Source organism: Zonotrichia leucophrys, chromosome 2 (genome assembly GCF_028769735.1).
Source record: "Zonotrichia leucophrys gambelii isolate GWCS_2022_RI chromosome 2, RI_Zleu_2.0, whole genome shotgun sequence".
In the NCBI taxonomy this organism is placed as follows: domain Eukaryota; kingdom Metazoa; phylum Chordata; class Aves; order Passeriformes; family Passerellidae; genus Zonotrichia; species Zonotrichia leucophrys.
The window spans coordinates 107,377,155-107,401,807 of NC_088171.1; positions in this window are offsets into that span (position 1 = coordinate 107,377,155).

Consider the following 24,653-nt stretch of genomic DNA (forward strand, 5'->3'; position numbering starts at 1 on the left):
GCACAGGATAATACAATTTACCACATGAATTTAAAAAGAGCTGGGGGGTATCTCTCTGCCAAGCATGATTTGATTCATGTGGACACATACATGTGTACGTGTGCACGCACAGATGTGAGCGTACGCGCGTGTGTGTGACAGAAATTTCTGCTGTGCTTCGTACTGAGGGTATTCGCTGGAAATGATGTATGAAATGAAATCCCCATGCTCACGGCACGCAGGGAATATCAGGCAGAACTCCACAATCACTGCAGAGATGGGCTTTGCTATTGGCAGATCAAACGCAGCCAGAAGAGCAAACCTACCTGAAAGACTCTGGGGAAAACAAATATTTTTTTTTAAGTTATAAAATAATGTTCCCACCCTTTTAATATCATTTCTCCCACTTTCTCTCCCTCTGGCATTCCCCTGGGCAGCGAGCTACATTAGCTGGAGCCTTAGAGAGATAAGAGCCCTCCCCACACGTATTTCCCCTTAAAAGCCCTTCACAATGTGTTAAAATTACATTTTGAATAACACTTTCTAGCTTTTTTTATTAATTTTTTAACGTGTTTTTACCATCTGAGGTTTCTTCTTAGCAATAGTATTGGGCAGCCATATGGGAAAGAGGGGATTGTCCTCTTTTCTCTCCCACACTCACCAGTACCATGCATTTGATGTTGCCTCTTTGAAACCCAAAATAAATAACACCATGTCCCTGCTACACCATGAGTTGTAAGGCGAATCTATGACATAAGGAGTGGCTTCTCCAGGCTGCCCATTGGCAATTCCTGAGCCATGGAGAAATCTTCCACGGGAAGGAGGAGGTATGGACATACCCTCTTCTGGGGTGGTGGAGTTTCCCTCCACCCATGGCCAGTGCTCAGGCATACCTTAGCATTTCCAGACTGCTCCGTGCAGGGTGGGATCGTTTCAGCTTGGCCATACATTGCTGAAGAAGGATGTTTATTTATAATACGTGGTGTAGGAAATTAGGCCATTGTACTTCTGCACAGGGGAAAGATTCATAAAAAGTCACACAGAATTATTCTTATATAAGTGACAATGACATCGTTGTAAGGAGGAAGCAGAACTTTATTTGTCTTACTTAAAATGATATATAGAGCACTTGTCTGTTTATTCCACTGCAAACAGCTTCTGCAAAAACAGCGGTAATTCCCTAGGGGGTTCTGCTGATAGTTATAAGTTACTTGAGCAAAATCTCTCAAGTGAGCTACTGCCTTACAGGTAGCCATTATTCTAGATTCAAAGGGCTTTTTGTTGTGTTTGTTTGTTTGTTTGTTTGTTTTTTAAAATTATGTCCCGTGTAATGCTGCTTTTTAAAATATAAATTGTGTCATAACATTGCTGCTTTTCAAGCGGGTAAGTATCTGTATCTAAATCAAAGGATGCACTGCCAAAGGAGAAACCAGTCAATAAATTGGCCTCACAATCAAATCTGGCTCAGGTTAAAGCAAAGTTAGTTTGATGGATTCAGCCAAAACCTAGTAAATAGCAGCCTACATAATTAAGCTGCTCTACCTTCGTGCAGTCTCCCTGGAAGCTTATGGGCATCTCTAAGGCACAGGAGTGACAATCAGTAGCTAAGCCGAGGAAATGAACAGGCAATATTGCCCACCCAGACATCATTCCTTACCCCCCATTACCACTGTCTCACCTCTCAGAAGGATTAGCAAAATTTGTCTTCGATTCTTTGACGGGACTGCAACATCCTTCTCTAATTTAAGGATGGATTCTGGGTCTGAAAATCAAATAACTGATATTATTCAACGGGCAAAAAAATCAACACTGAAACTTGGTCTTGCTCTCTCTTTCTCATTTATGCAAGCTTATGAGCCTATTGTCTATGAAGTCTCAGCCTTCTGCAGAACATTTGGAGGGTGTTTTTAAACAGATGACAGAAAGAAAAAGAATAGGAAAGTGGGATAAAATGAAGTCCTGTAGTCCTCACAAACACATTGCATTTTTTTTCCAGGGGGTAGGAAAGAGAGTAATGAATTCTTTGATGTGGCCTAAAGAAATGGGAATTGACACTGAAGCTGACATGGGTAGGCACCATATTCTTATTATTAATTAATTGCAATCATCAAACTATTTCTCAAAGTAACTCAGCTTTCCATAGCTCATTTTCATTCTTGACTGATATTTTTCTGGTTGCTCAGCAAGAATGAAAAGTGCAAGATTTGAGTTTCTTTTTAGTGTTTTAGTCCCAAAAAAGAAGTTTTCAAAAGTTGAAAATGTATGAAGATTGCCTTAATTTATTCGTTAGGAAAAAACCCAAAACTACATTAATTTCCAGGAAATTAATGCAAAGTTTCTAATTTACTTTGAGAAGTCATCATCATTTCTTGATTATTTTTGGTTCTTTGGTGACCCAGGGAAATTCTCTTTCACTATGACAAAGCTTCTTTTTCCATAAAAAATGGTAATAATAATTACCTGCTTCACAGCAGTGTGGTAAGATTTACTTAATTAGTGTTTTCAAAGTGCTTTGAGATCCTAGGATGGAAGATGCAATAGAAATGCAAAGTATTATTATTATTCAGAGTTAACAACCAAATTTCAACCATTTGCACTTATCCATCTTAACAGCATGTACTCAAGGGAAGAAAACACATAACTTGTCAGCAGACAGTCCTCTTAATGTGGGTTATAAAACCACCTTCTTGATTACCATCTGGAGTAACATTCACAAGTGAGGGATAGCAGATGTGTGCGCATGGAGAGATGCATCCCCCTTCCCCAATCCATTGGACACATCACTGTTGCCATACTGCATCCACCCAGCCCAGTATTATGCCTCTGGAGGCAGCCAGCTCTTGGTGCAGAAGGGCAAACAAAAGATCCACTCTTGCCTTTCCCTCCATCTCTTCAGCAAAAAAAAATAAAGCAACAAACAACACAAGCAAACTCCCTTTTCTTCCTTCCACTTCCCTCTTTCATAATAACAACGCAGCAGCCAACTGTGCAAAGCTCAACAGTGGATGAAAATGTCTTCCTGACCCCTGTGTGCAATTAGTTTCCTCCCAGGAGCACGAGATTTGATTATTTTTGCCGTTATCTTCGCTTGTACAGCCACAAGTGTTATTATCTCTTCTCCATTTTTCAGATATGCTTTTTCTTTCCCCTTGAAGATTAGCCTGAACCTTCCAGAGTCCTTGCGGCGAGGTGCCCTGCGGTGCCCTGCAGAGATGTGCTGCCTCCGTGGCAGGAAGCAGCACCAGTCTGCAGTTGGCTTTTGCATCCCTTGAGGCCCTTCAGACCTCTCCAGAGACCTGCAGGGCACGGGTGGGAATCCCTACAAGGATGTGGAGGCAGAGAAGCTTTGTGAATGATGTGCAATAGAGAAATTTACTGGGATTTAATGTTAAGAAGTGGGTGGCTTGACTTAATTTAATTCTGCTCAGACTCTGCTGCCATCCTGCCCCTTTTTAGAGGATGAAGATGTGGGCATACAAAAAGAACAGCTCTGCAACTCTCACCTGTGTAAAGCCAGGGCTGAGCACGTGTCGTTTAGGGGAATACAAAGTGCATGGTCCTGGTGCCGTTTTATTTGCATGCCTTGGGTGGGAATAAATTGAAAGCAATCCTGCCCTCAGGACAGAAACATCAGCCCTCCCAAGCACCACACAGCATGCTAAAGGATCCACCCAAAAAAGCAGCCTGGGTGGAGAGCAGGCACACATGGCTGCTAAGGATGGCATGGGCTGTGCCATCAGAAAGGCTTGAGCAATATTATCCAAAAGTTCAGGTCCGGCACAGGAATTCCCAGAGGTGCTGTGCCCAAGATGCCATCCTTTTCATGGCTGCTCTCTCTGCCACTCTCTGTTTTATGGGCAGGCGGGGCCAATAAAACACCTCCCACTTTTTTAGGGGGTGACTTTCTGCTGACACCAGTGGGCTTCAGATCAGGCCCCTGCTCTAAGTCCGGTGCTGACATTTTAAAACTAAGGGGTGGGAGTGCTGGAATACTTAGCTGAGTGCCAAAGAACTGCTGTAAGAAATGCATTAACAAAATATTTATTAAATGAGCCGCTTCCTTATTTTACTTTCAAATTGCATTAAAGAGGGAAAGATTTATAGGTGACAGAAAACAATATTAAAGTCAGTTAAATGCACAGAAGCGCCTGGATCCCCAGGATGCCACTCAGGGTAGTGACAGGCTATTTTAAGTCAGTGAACCTGCTTTGTTGCAGTGATCTCAAAAAGCAGCAGAAAAGCCTGTTTTGGCTGAGCAAGTCTCTTTGTGCTGCCATGTGGCTTTTTCAGTGCTGAGCCAGGGTTCAAAGGAGCATGGTGTATCTATCACTGCCATAGTTAATCCTATCATTAGAAGGTATAAGCAGCCTTCTACCACATTAGCAATGTTTACCTCATATTGCTCTAGCATTCATTTTCGCTAATATGGTACAAAAGTGTAATGATGTATAAGTGTTTTTTAATGTTAAGTAAGTGAATACAGGTGGGTAATTTATCACTGGCTCTATATAGATTGGAGCTGGCATTTCAGAAGGAAGACTCTGGACTCTGTCTTCTGTGATTTTAATATATAATTTTTATTTTTGCAGTGTCTGCTGCTACTGTACATAGTTTATGCCACTAAGTCAAAGCCATAAGTGGCAATTATTTTGGAGCCAACAGAATGAAATGTTTATTTAGAAATATTTTAATTAGCCATGGGACGAGTAGGTTTGATGTGGAAGCATGTATTCTTTACTTGTATCTGTGTTAAGAAGGAATATTTTGGTTTCTGTAAATTACCTAGGAACTAGTGTGTGCTCCTGGAGCATGATCTCTCTTGGAAGAATAAACCCTGAAATGGATCAGCAGTTTCTGTTTTGTAAGATGCACAGGTTGCACACCAAATTTATCAGTTATCCCATTTTTACTTTCAATGTAGAGTACATTCTTGTTCATTCATTCCTATTAAAATACTAATGCCCAGAAACTCAAATGAAAAATTCACTTGCATGTAAAACAAAATTAAAAATCAAAACATGGACAGAGTTTGGATCACCAGCCCAACCATCCACATGTGGATGGTTCCCTACATAACGAATGGACAGGGGCTCAGGAAGCAGTGAAGCCAACAGGCTTTGTGGGGTCGCACAGGTCAGACCCCACAGGGAGACCCGCGTCTGTGCAGCTTCTCACGTGCAGGATTGGGCTTCATTTCCACTTCAAGGGAGTTCTGACTCCCAAGCTAGTGTTGCAAGACTATTTTCTTTTTGTCTCTGTTCCTTTTTTTAGAATACCTTTCTTTGAAACGTTTTCCTCAGTAGTAATTGCTGCTAAAATTTCACAGAACACTTGCAAAAGTGACAGGCTAATTCTAGAAAATTTCAAACATTTAAAAGGCATTTGTACAGAATTTTGGTGCTGAAAAGCTTGGTTGGTGAAGTTTTGCTCACTGAAGTTAGCTAGGCAATTTTTGCAAATCAGAGGACTTAAAGTTGAGTACGCTCTGCTTCCATGCATTTTTTTGCTATATTTGGCATAACTGGAGGAAAAATTGTATATCAGAGATTCTGTTTCAAGGCATCAGATGGGGATTTCAAAGACCTTAGAAACAGCATTGAAAGTATTTACTTAAGATTAAGAAATTTCCAGAGAAAGCCCTATTAAAAAAAAGTATCTGGTAGCTTAAAACATTTTTTCACGTTTGCTTTTGCGCTGAATCAGGGTGCTAATTAGCTCTTGGTGTGGCAAAAAAATGATGTCATTTTACAGAGACTCCCTGTTTTGTACTTGAAAGAGACCTATAGGTTTCCAGGTGGGCTTCGGCTCCATGGGGATCAGAGGAGTCCACCCTTGAGGGGCGTCATGCAGCCTTCTCCAGGGAAGCCCGTGTGCCCACAGCAACTGTGTGCACATCAGCTCTGGAGAGCTCACCAGCAAAAAGGCCAACAAAACCTGCCATGCATGAGCATAACCATCAAAGCATCCGTCCTTCTGGGATAGGAAAAGGATGCACAGCTCCATGAGGCTGGTAGGGACTACAGATCTTCACTAGCTGATCCTGTGCATGGAGCTATCCAGGGATGAGGACTGCCGTCCTCACTCCCAGCCCAGCTAAGGCTCCGTTCCATTCCCAGCTCTCTCCTTCCTTTCCTTCGGGCTGTAGCCTTTCTTTGTTATTTTCCTCTGGGGCTGCAATTTTCCCCGGCCAGCCACAGACAGTATATAAAACACATTTTACTAAAGTTCTTCCAACAAAAACTTCATTGAAACAACTTTTAAAGTTGTGAAAAAAATAACAGGAAATTCACACTTAGGCCCTTGAGGATGAAACATGACATATGTCTTCCAACACATAGGCACAATGGGGTGCACTATAAAAGTAAATAAGGATCACACCATGGTGCCTAGCTGTTGGAGGACATGCCTTTTGCCATTAAGTTATCATTTCCTTACTTTTTTTGTCCAAACTCACATGTACTTTTAATTGTTGACTCCAGCAACTAAATTAATCTTCTTTCTTTTATTTTAATAAAGCAATGTGTGACCTGCCTTAAGGTTAGAGACTGAAAATTAGCACAAGCATTAACATTTAATATACCAACCAAAATGAAGATTTACATTGCAAACGGATAGGCAGTCTAAATTTAGGCTGCTCACAAAATGAGGCTATACACAAATGTATTTCATTAATTATATATGTCTAGGAGAACTTAAATACAGCCAACATTTATGCACACTGAGTATATATGCCAAAAATGTTATAGTCTTGCAGTGGTGAATGCAGTTTTAATTTGCATGTGCAGTGAGTGTGTTTTTTCAATAAAAAAAGGGAAAATTCCCTATAATCTGCCCATGCTTTCATTTTCCATTTAAAATATTGGCAAAAAACGTCTTGGTAGTAACGATCATAGACTTCACTATTAATATCCAGGATGCATTTCATTCATTTGAAAGCCTCCCTTGTGAAGTATTAGCACCCATTTGGAATCTTTTCATTCTCCAAAATGATCAGCTCTGGGGATTTCCTTCCCTTTGGGAGTTCTGGTGTATTTTTAAGGCCAAGTCATTCCTCAGAACATGATAGAGAGGTAGAAACACCATTAAATATCACGAGCTGCTCTCCCACATGACAATATCACATTACTTATTACTGGAATGCACTTGTGAATTCTGTTTTAAGAGGCCCATTTACAGATGAAAGTGTACACCTCAAGAGCCTCAGGCTTCTGCAGGAGAGCCAGCCTTGGTGTAACAGGAGATCTCCTCCTGGCTCTGCAGAGATTCTTCATCTTGCCATTCCTGCAAAACACAAATCCTTAAATGCCCCATATTTTTACCCAGTAGTGGAACAGCAACTTACCCTTGACCCAAAAAGAGGATGACCATTGCTCTCGGTGGATGGTTTCTTCACATTGCTACCCGACAATGCCAATTTCATGTTGGAGGGGGTTAGCTGCTGAACCAGCAATGTGTTGCTGGTTCTGGCTTACTTATCCTGAGTGCTGGGCTGGAGTGAGTGTGCTGCATTTGTAGCCCAGCTGATTTCCATGCATGGGTCCCATTTGCAGAGGGACATACCCTTCCACTCAGCTGAGAATTCAGAAAGGAAGGTAGCTGACAACCCCAGCTAAAGGGGAACATAAATATACCTGTGAATTGTGGAGTAAACAGCTGCTGAGTGATTAAAAACTAAGTAAAGCTGAACCACCTATTCCATTTTTAAAGCTGTTTGCTGCAAGCATCCTGCAAAGTGACAGATTTTTTTCTGCTATATAACAAAACATAAAGTGAAAGGAGCCTTTCTTACTTCATGACAGCTTAAAAGTGCTGTGTTGTCTTTTTCCCCCTCATACTCTGGAAGTACTTGGAGAATACTTTTTTGTACTTCATGACAGATTAAAAGTGCTGTGCTGTCTTTTTTTCCCCACATACTCTAGAGGTACTCGGAGTACCAATATATACATACACACATATATATATGGTTGGTTTCTTTGGTTTTTGGTTGTTGGGGTTTTTTTTTACTAGAGTACTTAGGTACTTTTTTTTCCTCATACTGTGGTGTCACTTCAGAAGAATGGCTGAACCAGGAGGGACCAGTGTGTGAGAGGGGCCCATCTCCTCTCAAATGGCACACAGTATTGCAGAGATGAGACTGACCCTTCAGCAAAGGAAACTGGAAGTAAAATACTGACAATGAAAAATTCTCAGTCTCTTACTGAAAAGCATGTGTTTCAAGAGTGTCCTGAGCATCCCAAAATGAGGAATGCCCAGGACAGCATGGGCAAACTGTGCTTCCAGTGATGAACGCAAACTCCTGAAAGCCGCCCCACACATCAATTCGGCTCCTGGGGCAGTGTCTGCTATAAGCAGCAGATCACAGTCTAGACCTAAATGGCAATTGTAAATACACTTCCTGAATTACAAAGGAAAGTCCTAACACCCTTTCTAGCTTATGTACTATATGCAGAGGAACCAGAGCCCTCACCAATGAAATTTTATGAGTCAGAAGAAAGTTGCCCATCAACATTGAGAAATATGAGACACAATCTGTACCACAGAGAGTCTGAGAGATGTTTACTATACCTAGCATTCTTACTATTGAAAGCTCTTTCTATCCATTGCTCAGAAATTATGTGAGAAGAAAAGACTTACAGACTTGGTATTCACCTCTCAGGTTAGTGTAAAACCCTGTCCACCAAGGGAGCAAGAGCCATCTTCTGTCTGTGGAGGATGGGAGCATTTCCTCACAGGAAAAGAATGAGGTGCTGCCTCATACTCAGGCTGGCAGAAGAAAGCAGGGGCCATCAGATAAGGAAGGGAACCTTCCTCTCCACCCCACAAGAGCGACACAGATCCAGACACCAGGGCTGGGCAGCATCTGCTTATCATTTTGGCCAACTCCATAGGAGTTCTCATGTGGTATCTGCAAAGGAAATGAGCATGTCTAGTAAAGTGACTAGACTGCTAAGGAAGAGGAGTTTGCTGTTCTGTGTGAGCCTGTTACTTGGGGAAGAGATAAGCAGAGCAGATGAAACTTCAGAAGGGGAATCATGGGACGTGAAGGGTCCTTTCTGAAACTACTTGGAAGCCAAGACACTGGGATCCAATCATTGACATTTCTGTCTTATTGCTAGCAGCTGCACAGCAGAACTTGGTTTGACAAAGGGATGGGCATGAGATAAAGTAATGGGAAACTGTCCAAAGGAATTTCAGGAGGCATTTGGAGCTGGAGTGACATGACACTTTCTATTTACAAGGAGTTTTGATCAGAATCCTATCTGAATCAGATTCAGGGCTGATGTTTGAAAAAAGTTTGGAATTTCACTTTAAAGTTTTGATTCAGATCAGCTCCGAGTCTGAACAAGAACACATCATGGAATTTTACTCAGATAAACTGATTAGTTTCATGTAGAATCTGCAGTGCTGCATACTGCCAACATTTATTATTCATAATGAATGAATATAATTAATTTATTTTTTCTTATCTATCATAACATCTCTTAAACTTGAGGCAGCTTTCTGATTGATAGATGAAGCTTCTACCCTCCGCTTCAAGCTTCTCCTTAAGACAACCTTCCACTGAGTTAAGCAATAGCAAGTTGGAAAAATAGGTAGGTAAGGGGAATAGTCAATATATATAGTCAATATATATAACTGGACCTCCTACAAAGCTTTTGGCATGTTCTGTTCTCCACATCTGAAAACTAATACACTGTATACTTGTCTCACAGACTTTCATGCATTACTCATCTGCTTAAATTGTCAGCAGCTAACTCGGTGACTCAGAGATTTCTGCTGTTCTCTAACACCTGGGTATGGGGACTGTACAAGAAGCACAGCACTCGCACAGCAGCCTGTCAGAGCTGACTCAAAGTGAGAGGGGGTCTAGACCTCACAGTCCCACTGAATGGAAGAGCTGGGTCCCTGAGAGGATGGGAAGAAGGAGTCTTTGACAGTTCATCCTTTGGGAGTAGCATGAAGAGCTGAATATGTTTCCAGGGCAGAATAAGCTTCTGCTCCTTTTCTTGCAGGTGTGGTATGCAAAGGACTTCACTGCAATGACTGCCCACAGACTTCCCAAAGTCAGCTGCTTCACAATCCCTGCCCATTCAGCCTCTGCCTAAATTGTTTTTGCCAGGAGAAGAGGATGAGCCTCCCTATTTTTATCCCCCTCTTACGCTCTTGTGGCAGTGGGATGCCTTCTTCATGCCCTTGCTTGAGCCCCAGCTGGGTCTCTGCTGGGTGCTTTCTCAGAGCTGATCAGTCACTCCACTCCACTGGCCTTTCCTTCCCACCCCTCTGCCTGGCTTCATAGCTGTCTGTCAGGCAGCTCCTGCCTCTGTGCTGTTCACAGGCTCTCTTTCTCTCATCTCAGTATTTTATCTCTTTCTGTGGGAGGCAGCTGGTTATGAAGAGCCCCTGCTGCTCTTTTGTTCCCCAGAGCTGGATTTTCTGGGGCACATCTCTGATCTCAAGTTGTTTGTGGGTGAAAGAATTGGTCATGCTGGATGTTTGGCTTTTCTCCCAAGAAGACATACCTTCCTGGGATCTTTTGCTAAAGAGTAAGCCATTTTTACACCACTGGTGCAAGACGCTACTGGTCTTACATTCTGAATCATTGACCAGCTGCCCAGAGGACCTGTTGTTCTTCAGGTAGAGTGGGATGAGCACAGCAGCCCCAGCCACCCTGACTGCATCCCAAGTATGGTAAGATAGCATTATGTCTGCTTCTTGAAACTGCAAAAGAAGTAAGGAATAAGGAAATTATATTGACCTCACAGTCAATGTCCCTTTCAGGAACGGCATCTCTTGGTTTATAACTCTGTACACAGCCCAGTGCTATAAATATCTCAGAGATCCACTACGAAAACAATGTACATAAAGAGACGTGAGGAGTTTGTCTTCATTGTAGCTCACCAAGAAAGTGTGATTTACAGCAAGACCAGCATTGTTATACACTTATAGCAGGCAGTCCTTGTAGTCGTCATCCTGTGATGGTAAAATATGAGTGCTGCCTCAATATTCTCTCCAGCACCAGTGTGCAGGCTGCAGCCCCAGCCCATGCAGCAGGGACAGTGAGCACAAGAGGAGGAAGAGAAGCAGCACAGGATTGCCATGTCTGTCCTTGGACAGTGTTCCCAATGCCTTTTGTGTTCTATTCTTCAGTCTCTGAGAGTTGCATGAGGTTTTAGGAGGGAGAGATTGATATGGCTGCAATGACAGCTCTGTGTGCTGTCTATTAAAGCACTTGTTAACATAGATACTTCAGGTTTTGTTGCTACCATAAATGCACTTTTTCTGAAAGAGTTATTGACAGGAAAAGCCTTGAATATAGAATTTTAGGTCACTGATGATCTTCTATATTAGAAGAGGTAAAGGACAACTTTGAACAATTACAAAATATTCAAAATATTCACTTTTATTCCACTTTCAGCTCTGCTAATTGTCTATAATGTGGTAAAAGTCTCTGATAACAGTCTTTCAATTGCTTAAAGATATTCTTTCTGGTTTTTGGGAGCTACCCAATGAAAAGGTCTGTCTTCATGGACACCTTTGGAGAATCCTTGTAATTTCACTGTTGGCTTAATTTGTATTTGGACATCAAGCTAAGAAGATTAAATTATGCACTGATTGCAACTATGCCCACGTTTAAGGCTGGAAAAATAATCACTGATTCATAAAAAAGCTTAATTCAACTCCATGAAGAGTGGAGCTGGAGTGTATTGTTTCTTCCTAGAGCTCCTTTCTGAGCTCCCATGCAGATAAAGCAATTGGCTCTCACACTGGAGGACAGGTGAAAATTTGTTCTTGCCTGTAGCAGCTGGATGTGAGCTCTGTATTAGGAGGTCTGTATTAAAAATGCTCACACAGCAGTGCTAATCTTTGGGGGAGCTTTCAGATAGGGTTGGGCAGACAAACTGCAGAAAAGTAATATAAAGGGAAGAGCAGTCACCTAGAAATTTCTGTTTAATGCTTTCAGAGCACTGGATAGCCATAAAGGTCACATCCTAAAGGAGGAACCTTCCCTGTGGAGGGAATACATAATCTCCCAGGGTAAAAACACTGAGAACTCCACAGTCATGCACCCAGAGGGAGCCTGAGCAGGACAGGAGGCCAGGGAAACTTGTCTCCCCCAGCAAGGACACTGGTGCACAGGGCACCTGATTCACTCTTACCTAACACAATCCGATGTACTAATGCCAACAGCGGCACTTGAAGCACTGTCTCTTCAAATACTCCCTTTTGTTATCCTGTCCTCTGGACCATTTTTATTTAGAACTATTGAGAAAGATGGAGAAAAAGCATTAAACACTTAAAACTTACTGAGTTGCTGAGTCACACATTCCTTTTTTCTCTCACCTGTGTTTGCCTTGCCTAGTTTGACTGTAGGCATCTTTGCAGCAGGTCCCATCTGCTAATCTGTGTTCACATTTCCTTGTTAAAGCCATCCTTTTTGTCCACTGAAACTTAGACATTTTCTTTGCTATACACAGGTAGGAATGAAAAAGAGAAAGACATGTTCACACAACTTTTTGTCTTGTTGGCATCACACAGGAATTTTGCCAGATCAAAGAAAATTCAATCTTCTTCCTTCAAATTTTCAGTCTGTTTCAGTAGAGATGCTGCAATGTGAGCAGACATCAGTGGAACACAGTGGGGACTTAAAGATGAGAGGCTAGAAAGAGTAACTCTATCTTGACAGAGAAGGTCTGAGGGAGTCTTTATACCCTCAGATATTTCAGGAAAAGTGTGATTCATCCCACCTGACTGTCAGCACTTATGTTTTAGACACTCACCTCTCTCTATGCAGACACCCTTTGGAGATAAAGGAAGGAAGTGGGCATTTTCTCCTAAGATATAGATTAGATGTTTGGAGGAAATAATTTACTTGGAGGGTGGTGAGGCACCGGAACAGTTGTCAAGAGGAGTGGTGGATACCCTTTTCCTGGAAGTGTTCAAGGCCTGGATGGAGGGGAACCTGGGCAACTTGGTCTAGTGGGTGGCATCCCTGCCCACAGCAGGGGGGTTGGAACTAGATGATCTTTAAGATCTCTTCCAGCCCAATCCATTCAATGATTTTATGACTTCAACAGTGCAGCTCATCACCCCTGGTTTTGACACTACTTTAGGAGATTTTTTTTTCCTCCTTCTCACAAGAAGCCTTTCAGATCTAGATATTGAGTCTGGAAATATCTAAAGTGAACAGGGAAGTCTCACTTCAATAATGTATGTACCAGTTCCTACATAGTTTGGAAAAACATGTGTTGTGGGAGGTGAGGGTTTGGAAGATAAACCATTATATCAATCTATATGTCCACTGTGAGGATGCTACAGATGTGACTGTGCAATCAGTGATCCTGTTAATAAAGAGAAGCTTTATTCCTACTGACATGGAATCCATATGGTACATGAGTATCATGCCAGTGAAATCCACAGGACACAAGGAAATGTGATTAACTGCTAAACACAATAGCCTGGAAGAGAAGCAAAAGAGCTTCACAATCCATGCTCTAGATTTATCTCAACATTGTTCATTAGAACAATGACCCCCAAAGTTGCACAGACCTTTATGACATCCATAATCTCTTTTTCTGTTCCTCATTCCACAGAAAGTTACAGTTGTTGAATTTTTGCTATTGTATCCACTATCTGTTGCAAGGTAGTGAAAAAAGCTCTGTAGCCTGAGTGAAGCAGATGTTCTGTTGATCCTTCTGGATGAGCTGCTGATTGCAGGGGTGAGTGCCTGCTCTTGGAAAAGGCTGGACAAAATGCCACTGTTAATTCCTTTGATGTTCCAAGTTCCTGATGTTCCTAGCTACTGGAAGAGAGGACAGATACCAACCAAGTATTGCTTTCATGGTCCAGCACAAACATTGTGACAGGCAGTGCTCACACCAGGAAAAAGCCTCAGGCTATGAACAGCAGGAAAGGGATAAATAATCATCCAATGTCTGAATGTGTCAACTCCCAGAAGGGGAAGAAAATAGCAATGATTGCAGAGTCTAAGGGCATGGAGCTGCCCAGTGGAGAGAAGGCTGTCTACCAACAGGCTGTTGACAGATTTGGAGGCTCAATTACCACACATGGCAGAAGAAAGAAACTAGACATTTGCAGCTATGCTATTAGACTGATGCCCAATTATATCCCAGCTGGATTGTTTAACAGCTGGAAGATATTTCCAACAACACTGATAAGTCATGATATTAGGCAGAAGAAGTATGACCAAGTGCTGGCAATGTGCAGTCTAAACTATGTCGACATCAGTGGAAAATATGCATTGCTGAAGAGAAACCAACAAACATGAGCCATTATCACTTGACTATTTGACAATATGCTGGGGGAAAGGGCAAGGAGGTCTGCTGGGTCACTGGTAGAGCAGTGGTTTAATCACAGCATAACACCAAAATGCAACTGAGAGAGAAGGCATGGTCCAAGCTAGCATACTAGCAGCTGGTAGGGACATATTTATCCGACAACAGCAGCTTGAGGGCAACATGAAATTAGATCCTCAAGAGAAGCCCTTGCAAAAACACAAGTCATTGGCTGTGGTTGAGCTTTTGTAGAAAGAAGCAGCAACACCACAAAGATGCTTCTATAGAGCCACTAAGATTAGTAGAGCCCAAATCAGCAGCCTTGGGGAGATGCAGACAAAATGGAAGTTATTGAGGAAGAAGTCCTTCTCCACTATCTTCTGTTGATAATAACATCTTAGATATCAAAGATGAAAGTGTTACCATTGGTGCAGTTAGAAACCAGCTCTGGCACACTTTTGAGGAAAGAACAGAGACGTTATCCAATCACCTACCTGACCAACTTTTCTTCACTTTTTGGCAAGAGGCAAATTGATCTAGAGCACTTCCAATAGGAACTGCACAGAAGAGGTTGTAAGCGAGCTGAGTTTGAAGGAGGCTCCAGGAAATCAGTATATATCCATGTGACTGTAATGTTAACAGAAATTTCTTTGTGTTCATTTTAGAGGTCTTAGTCATAAAGCTGCTTCAAATACAAATCATACAAATGTGAACTTTTTATGTGGTGTTAGCAACAGGCAATACAAGGGACAGGCTAACTTAAGAGGTTATGTGTTCTATGGGTGTAAACATTTTTCTGACTTCCAATACGCACGTTACCAAAGTGCGGCATGTGTGGTAGAGATAACAAGTTACACATTATTGGCTCTCTCCCTTTTTCTCAGCTGCTGAATTTCATTAAAAGATGGCTAAAATGCATTAATTACTTCCTTAATATTCCTGTAATTGCTATTGCTTTGCCACAGGGAGGATACATGATAGGAAGTAGAAGAGGAGGTGATCTTTTTAGATGGAAGAATAGGAAGGGAAGTGCTCATCAGTCAGTTCTATTAAGATGTGATCCCAGATGATAAAGGAGTTTAAGGACCCCTGCTGCTTTAGCACATCTCTGTGTTTTCATTATTGTAGCTAGAGACTAAAGTGTCAGGCTCGCAGAGACACTGCTTTCTCGCTGAGCTAGTCCCTTGATTTGATGAGTTCTGCAGCTTTGTAACATTGCTGATTTCAGGAGAACTGTCCTTACTTGCCACCAGTTTAAAGGAAAGGAGACTTTGTCACCCTGCTTTTGTGGAAACTGAGGCCCAGTAATACCTTTCAATGCTGATTTTTTTTTTCCCAGAAGGTGAAGACATAAAGCCATCGTAACACAGGAGGCAGCAACCTTCCTGTGGCATCAGCTGTCAACATCAAATGTTCTGTCTGTCCTTACAACTTCGTACTTCTCCAGTCGTTCCAGGAGGAGTTGCCTTGCTCCTGGCTAGGAGCAGGGCTGGACTGCATAGGCACCTGCCAGAGAGCTCAGTGTGTGCTGCTCACACCAGTGTCTCCTGACCTTTACACAAGTGGTGCAGCCTTCTTGCTCAGTGAATCAGGCTGCCGGTGGCTTGCAGAAGCTGCAGTCCTGAGTAGAGCCTTTCCAAATTCATCCTTAGCCTTGTGCCTTGAAGTGTGAAGGAATTGGATGAACCAGTTCACAAAAGTCTGAAAGGTTCTCCCATTGGTTCACAAGTGATCACTATTATAGTTATAAGGTGCTTTAGCTGAAAGGTGATGTGAACAGACTTTTTTTTTACTAAACATTGGCAGGAGGAAAATAAACACTGTCTATTTGGACACCATTTATTAAATATACATATAAACAAATTTTTAAGCCTTTCCCCTTTTTTTCCGTACTTTCATATTTGATAGCAATGTTGAGTTCTGATGATGATAAAAATATTTTAGCTATATTTTTAGCTACAATCCTGCATGTGTACAAAGTGTAGCTGTTCTTAAACTGCTCCTTCCACTTCTTTCACCAGACTGCTGCATCTCTGTGTGTGGTGAGCTCCTTGGAACAGGAGCTCTCTCTGTAGTTACAACTGTGCTTCACTTATTTAAAAAACAAATCATTAGGTAGCACATTTGTGACAGACTAGCAAATAATAAGGACGGGCTTTGGAGACCCTGCGCCTCCAGGGCTTTCTTCTCAACCCATGTTCAGCTTATGTTGTTAAATTGTCTGGGACCACACCTATTGCCAAAACACTAAGACAAAGCCTAGTTACTCATAAATTGACGCATAGATGACAGCTGCTTCAGAGAGACTACCAAAACTGCTCAAGAATTTAGGCATATCACAGAACCAGGGCAGTTTTGAAAATTCTTTCTCACTGTTGTTGCTTTGTTTGTTTGTACTTCTTTCAATACTAATATTTACAAATATTGCACACCATTCTGGGCACATTATTCTCACTATGTGTGTACAGAGACCAACACAGTAATGGGCTCTCTTCTTGTTGAGAAATTCTGGGCACAATTTAGCAAACAATAAACCTAAGGCAAATAGTAATGCCAGTAAATGTGTGCCTGCAATCAGATAATTCTTTGGGGTTTGGGGGCTTTTTTTGTAATCAATTAGGTTGGAAAAGATCTCTGAGATCATTAAGTCCGTCCTATGATACCACACCACCATGTCAACAAGACCACGGCACTAAGTGCTATAACCAGTGTTTCTTTAAACACTTCCATAGGTGGTGACTCCACCACCTCCCTAGGCAGTCCATTCCAATGCCTAATTTGTGAAGAAGTTCCTCCTAATTCCTCCTAAACCTTCCCTGGCACAGTTTAAGACTATAATTTGGTTCCACTTGTGAGCCTTAGCTGCAGCTCAGACACTGGATTTTATGTTGTGGCTTCAGAAGAATCAGGGAAAGGCTTTTAGTGCACACGACTGAGCCCAAGGACCAGGCATGTCTTCCTGGTGTCAAGGTTTGGAAAAGAAAGCAGTGACCTTGAAGAGGATCCCAAGCTGCCACCTGATTCTCACAAGTGAAAATAGGATACCTTTTGAAGATTTTAATATCTAGGTATGGTTTGATTCACTTCCAAATCAAACAGCATAGTAATATTCTCAAAATTAATAAATGTGAGAGTGAAGGAAGTTTCTTGGCAAAATCCTATGCATACCTATTGCATGGCATAAATAATACATGTTGATAATTAATAATGATAAATAATAAATAATGCAGTCAGTTGCAGCACTGGGGACTGTGAATAGGCCTACATTTATAAAAGTTGAAATTCTAAGCTAAAAGGATAATGTTCCAACACTAAGCTGCAACATTTTTGTATTGTTGTACTACTCAGATAATTTTAGCATTAAGATATTTGACCACCCATCTTGTTTTTAAGCACATAACACCAAACAACCTCAACAACAGCTCATGCTTACTGCAGACCTTGAGCATCAGGTTTACATGTCTGCAATTTAACTCCAGTGACCTAAACTGGCAACACAAAGCAGGAATGGGCCTACAATTGCACCAACACCTGTGTGCACCCTCACAGCTAGGGACACAAAAAGAGACAACTGATGCAGCTCAAAAGCAGCCACAGAGCATTTCAAAATTTGTCCTTCCATAAACCATACTTAATATTTACTGTCCTTTACTATTCATAAAGGCATTGTATTGCCTCTCCTCTTTCGCTGAACTCACACGTTGGTGCTGCATATTAGCCCCTGCTCTAATAGGGAATGGGGGAGTTGATTGACAGTTCATTGAACCAGATACTTCTTAAGGGAAAAATTGAAGAGGTTAATTATAATATCTCTTACTGCTTTAGTATTTCAGTGAGCCACAGTGTAAATATAACATAAGCCTAGAATGGAAACCAATATTTTCCTGACACCTCCCCAAGCAGGCACTCTAGGTTTTATGATGCTGAAGAGTCAGAGAATTCCAAACCTATTCCTCTGTATAGCAAAACAGGGACTTTCAAACAGAAAAATAAATTTGTTGGCTTTAACAATATATATTTTTGGTTAACTTAGCAGTTTCAAAAGTCCCTGCTTTCTCATGAATTCAAATGGGAGCTGCATTCACTGAGTTCTGCTCTGCTGCAGACTGTCATGCTGGCAATCTGTAAGTCATTTATTTATTATTTTTCCCTGTAAGTGCAGCACCTTTTTCAGTGATTTGATTTTTTTATTCAATTATATATAATGGCTAGAATGGCTGTTGTATTGCACTGCTACTTCATTTAAAGATACATTGCCTGGGCCTCCATTCAGCCAAGTACTTAGGCAGGTACCCAACTTAAAGTGCAGCACCATCAACACTGAGTCATCTGTTTTAAATTAGGGGCTCTAGCTGAACCAGGACCTTAATTAGGCAAGCACAGTTTCAAGGACTCCTTTGCTTTTTGAGCCATAACACACTGTCATCCATGGAAAGTTTGCTTGACTGCAGACTTTGTTTCTGTATTTCCAAGGCATAGATTTCCCTAGTGATGGTGTTTTATCACGTGTTTTTATCACTCCATCCCTAATGTCTTTCACTGCACAAGAAGGAAAGAAATTAAAAGAAAAAGGCAGAGATAGGAAGGTGGCAATTTAGGGACTGTGTGTGACAGGCATCCTAAAGGAGAAGAAAGAAAAACACTTAGGAAGTTCTGTGTAGCCATTGCTCAAATCCAAGACCACTCCACTGCAGGTAAGAAATGAGAAATTTTGAGGGCTACTGAGCACTGACTCTTCACAGTGGATCAACGTTCAAAGTTATTTAGCGCAGGTGTTGCTGTAATAGTGGCACACTGATAAAATTCCGTGTTCACTGGCCCTCAAGCACCTCTCTCCCACCTGTGCAGTGGTCTGGTATTAGTATGCTGAGGCTGTAATGAAAGCCTTATCATCAGCTGGGCTGTGTCAAACCCTGCTTTTTCCTCATGTAGTGCATGCTTCTTTCCTCCTCTGGGCATTGGTCTGTGCATTTGCAGCTTGTACACAGGCTTTGAAGGGATTCAGATGGCTGTTGTTGTTGATCATTGTGTGTGTAGTACCTCTACAGAGCTGGGAAGTTCTTTTTTCTACATTTGTATGGTATGAACTCCTCTTTTCCATGCCAGCTCCAAGGATTCCAGGTGAGGAGGTAGCAGATGCATGTTTTAGAGGAGAGAAACAGGAGGAACTGATGCTCTGGGCAGATTTCTGTACAGGCTGAGAACCTGGGCTGTTTGAAGAGAAGGGAAGCTCAAATTTCTTTTCCTTTCACATGGCAGTTGACACAGCATTCCTTGGTCTTTAACCCAAGGTCTCTGATATCCCTTTACACAGACATGGGATGGGGGTGGGATGGAGAGGGAGAGGAGCAGATAAACTGAGAGAGGGGAAGGAAAGAAAGAAAAGAAAGCAAACAAGAAAGAAAGGATCAAATATGTGAGATTTTTAAGGGAAGGTAATAATTTTATGATACCTACTGATTCATTTAAAAAAAGCCTACCAGTGACAGGTTACTTCACATCCAGCAAAGTTCAAATTAAATACACACGGGGAACATTTGCCCGAGTTTCATTTCATTATATTAATCAATTAGACATGCTGAGAGAAAATGGTGGTTGGCACTAGTGTCACCAAGTAGACTTTTCCAGGGATTAAAGGTTTCTTGCTCATGTTCTAGCCTTGATAGCAGGTCAGTGACTATTCCATGGATGGAGGGACAGAAGGACAGACACTACATGTCCTCTAATGGAAGGGTGGCTTGTCAAAAACTGTATCAGCCACCCTCACCCCAGACAGAAGTTCCCAGAGGGAAAAGGGCAGAGCCACTCAAAGTTATGCAGGAGGCACCTCAGCTTTGACAGCAGCAGCACAGCTCTTGACTTGGCTGGACCCTGCCTGGCCCTGCTGCTGCGTGTTGAGGGCTCCCAGCCCCAGTCCCCAGTGGCCCTGGCTCTGCTCTTTCTGCGTGCAGCACCACACTGGATGTCCTACAAGCCCAGCACAGTTAATCTGCCACCAGATTCATTGCTATGTGGATACTCAAGAGCTGACTGTAACATAATAGCACTTGTATAAAACAGGATTTTATCACTTTTTCCTTTTTATGGTATGGGAGTGACATATTTGTTCCATTTCTCTTAGGTATAGGATACTTAGCCTGCTGCACTCTAGTTTCTAATTCTTTCCCCATCCCTACCCATGAATCACAGGGTTTTTCACCTCTTGTTCCACTGACGCACAGCGTGCAGCTGGGATCCTTCCTCATTTACGCTGCTTCATGCTTGAAGAAGTGCTGCCAATGCTACCAAGCCAACACACGTGTCCCACACAGATGTTAGAGCTCTTAAGACCCAAAGAGAATGTGGCTGAGAAAATTCAAGAGTGGGACATGGGAAGAGGCAATCTCTCTTCCCATCGGTCCTAAGGAGAATAAAACCAAATACAGCAGAGTAAAACTAAAACCAAAGGCAACATGCAGGGAAAAAAGAAGGTACCTAGCATTTGACAGATGGACAGGACTGGCAAATAGAAAGGCCAGACATGGTTAAAGTATAGAAAGCATTTGAATAAATAATATTTATTCTAACATTTCATCATCAGCATATCAGCTAGACACTTTGTTGGTGGGGAGAGGAGAAAAATAAAATTTATCTTGCCATTTTTGCTTTACTAGGGAATATGTAACAGTTGGCAGTGTAATACACTTTTTATTTTCATGAGTTATGGATGTGCATGGCCATCCCTAAAAAATTGAAATAAAAACTGTATTACACCACCAAGTCTCATATACTATATTTATACCATACCAGAGGAGGTGTCTGCAGAGCAACTATAGATATAAACTTTTATTATATCTATAGTTTCTCATGTTATTAGTATAGTTGTGAAAATAATAGGATTTACTGAAGGTTGTTATTCCCCCTAGCATCACTGATGTGGTATGAACAATATATTGACCTTTTGGATATTTTTGAACCATTGTAATGGATTTGAAAATGTGGTCACCTGACATGAAGAGCCAGAGTCCTTGTCCCCAGCCTAATACAATGGGCTCATGGTGTCTTTGTGAGGCAATATTCAGATCAGCCCCACAAAGTACACCCTGGTACTACCAACAGTTCTTCCCTTTTGTTCTTCTTAGTGTGCAGGGAGCACTAACCAAACCCAGCCCTTTAAATAATTGCAGAGAGGGCATGAAGGCCCCAGGCTGCAGCAGACTGCAAGATGGAGTAGTGCTCTATCATGCTTAGGTTCCTATGGCAGAATGACTCAGATATTTGCCACTGAAATGGGTAGAGCCCATAGACCTTGTTAAGCTGGGTGACTGCAGGTATTCTAGGTGGTATTCACATTTCCTGACTGATTTCTCGGCTTCTCTCCAAAGGCAAACCCCTTGCCCTGTGGGGATACTTCGGCTGCCCCGCTTTTCCTCAGCCCTACTGATTCTGGCAGGAGAGCAGGCAGGAGCAAGGACCCATTCAGTCCTGCCAGGGAGCTCCTATGGTGTTTGACATGGCAAAGGATCCACACAGGAGGAGCCTCTGGGCGCTGCTCAGCCCTGCTGATGGGCATGAAGATGTTAGGAAAAAGCATGAAGAAAGGAAGCTGCCACAGTGCTCACTGTAATGCAGGCTTGCTCTGCTGCCCTGCACACTCTGTGGGAATACAGCTGATATTCTCTGAAGCAAAGGGAACACTCCCACTGACAAGTTGCCTTTGCTTCCTGTAGGTGCACAAAGGTACTCGCTCAAGTTTTTTGAGCTCGGAGGCACAGGGAAGCCAGGAGCACCTGTTTACTGATGGGAAATGCCAATAGAAATGGGTCTGGAAGAGCAGCATATTTATAGCCTCACACAGCACCATATGGTGCTTGGTAGCAGAAATCATCAATTGAGACAGATGAGCAAATTTAAATTTCAGCTTAGATTTGATTTTCTTTTTTTTTAGCAATCATTTTATTTAATTTGCTCTCTTTGTCTCTGAGTGCTCAGGCTGACTTGGCTGTGTCTTGCCCCTTGCTTTCTGGAGAAGGCTGTAGGCGCATGCAGCCTTAATTGTTTAAATAACTCTATATCTACTGGAAGAAGGGGAAGGGGAGCCATGGAACAAAAGATATGCCTGGGGATGATGGGCTGAGAAGCTGAAGTCAAAAGGACACATAGCTCAGGCCCTTAGGACTGGAAAAGCAGCCCTTAGAAATCTGAGGTCAGTCAGGCCAGAGGCAAAACTGATTTCTTTTTAATCAAACTTAATTGTTTATATTAATACATGGATTTGCTCACAATGATTCAACTCAGCCTTTTAGCCGATCTCTGAAGAAAAATTTTGCAAACCTCTTTTTTTTTTTTTTTTTTTTGCAAGAGTATCTCTGAGCCTGTCTGTAAATTACCTTTGGGTTTATAAAGGGCTGCTGTGGTCCTTTGAAAATGCAGCAGTTTCCTTGGTATTAGTGCACATCCAGCTCAAAATGAAAAATTGTTGATTTCTGACCCTATTACCCTATCCCTGTTCATCAATTTAAAACCAGTGCAGCTCAGCTCCAGCTCTTCAATATAAGCAGCCCTCCAACTCAGTCTTCTCAGAAGTGACTATGGGGCAGCAACCTTGGGACAGCAACCACAGGGCACAACTTTTTGTGCTGGATTGTACCATCCCTGCTGGCACACCTCTGTGCCACCATAATGCAAGTATTTGACAAGTCTGCTCTGCACAAAGTCCTCTAAATATGCAGTCTGGGTAATCTTGATCAATCTTTACCACCTTTCCTTGCACCTCAGCTCAAGACATACAAGATGGAAGATAAGCTTGCATCCCCTGGTAGGATTGTACCTCTGCATCAGGACAGAAGTGTCTGAGATGTCTCTGCCATGATGCCTGCAATGGTCCAGGGCTTCCTTGGTGAGCAAAGAGCATCCTCCAAAACGCAGGGTGCTCAATCTGCCACACACCCCTCCCAAGCCACATGCCTAAATGCAAAGGGCACACTTTTGTTCATCTGTTAAGGTAACTGATGGCTCACCAGGAGGCCCATGTAATGATTGTAGTTTTGCTGATTTATTAAGTGCCAATGGTGTTTTAATATTGTTTGTGTTTCAGAAATAAAGATAGTCATTGCCCTGAAGGCTTACAGTCTGAAAGACAGATACACACAATACACAACTCCCTATGGATACTCAGAAGAAAGATTTTTTTTTATTAAGGAGCTATTCTGATTTAATTTGGTTCTTTAATGTGATATTGGAACAGTGCGGGGTTGAGTGTCAGCCAGCTGAAAGCACTCCTCTGCTGGGCTATAAAGACTACAAGACGAGTATCAGCATGTGGAGGGAGGGGACATGCAGCCCCTGTCTGACTCAATCAGAGCTTCAGAACACGAATTCCCAGTGATTTGTTCCTTGACCAGCAACCTCCATCAACCTGCTGCTTATCGGGGGCTCTCATTCATTGCCCAAGCCAGGAAAGTTAAGCTACAGGGAATGTGCTAAACTAAAACTTGGTGTTAAAGGACACGACAGAGAGGTGATGTGAATTTCTGCCTGTTTCACAGTGGAGTTGAAGCAAGCAGTCTATGTGGCATGAGTAGGCAGAAGGGCTTAAGGTTTTATAGGCCCCTCATGGATTATGAATTTGGCACCCACCTAGAGTTTCTATTTGCTCTGTGGTTGGGATTGCCAGGGTGGATGAGGTCAGTGGAAATGGACCAACACTCACCCAGCCCCTGTGGCCCAGAGAGTGCTTACAGGCTGCCAGAGAGCAGTAATTCAGGAGGCAAAGGGCGAGGGTGGTACCTCCAAGAGGTTCTGCATGCAGGCATTTGTGCCTGCGTGTGCATCTGGATGCCTGCACAGACACAGGAGCCTTTGTCAGTGTAAAATTTTTGGGACATTCACAGTTTTAAGGGGCTGGCAGAAACTCCTGTGGCATTGTGCAGTCAGCACTGGTGAAAGGTGCATTCAGGTGGGTGTCATTCCCCAGCTTTTCAGGAGGCTGACAAAATTGCTTTCTGTGGACCATGCACGACTTCTTCCAGTGCCGTGGCCAGAAGGACTCTACCACTCATTTCCTGCAATTCCACTCCAAGCCCTGACCTCCCACACAGAGTGAGCTGCGGGGGGAAATGTTAGTCCTTATTCTTTCTCTTAAATCAGTGCCAAAATCAATTTTGAAAAATCGTCTCAAAGTTGCTTTCAACTCCATCTGGGTGTTTCTTTACTGCTAGAATATCACCCCATACACTGGAATCGTTATTACATCACACTAATCTAATTTAAATGCATTTTTACTGTACTTGGTTTAATGAATGTGGAATGTGTCACTATGAAATTGCACCATTAATTTGATAAATAGGACTTGAAGGTATAATTTTTTCCAGCATTGCAGACTAATGAAGCTAAAATACA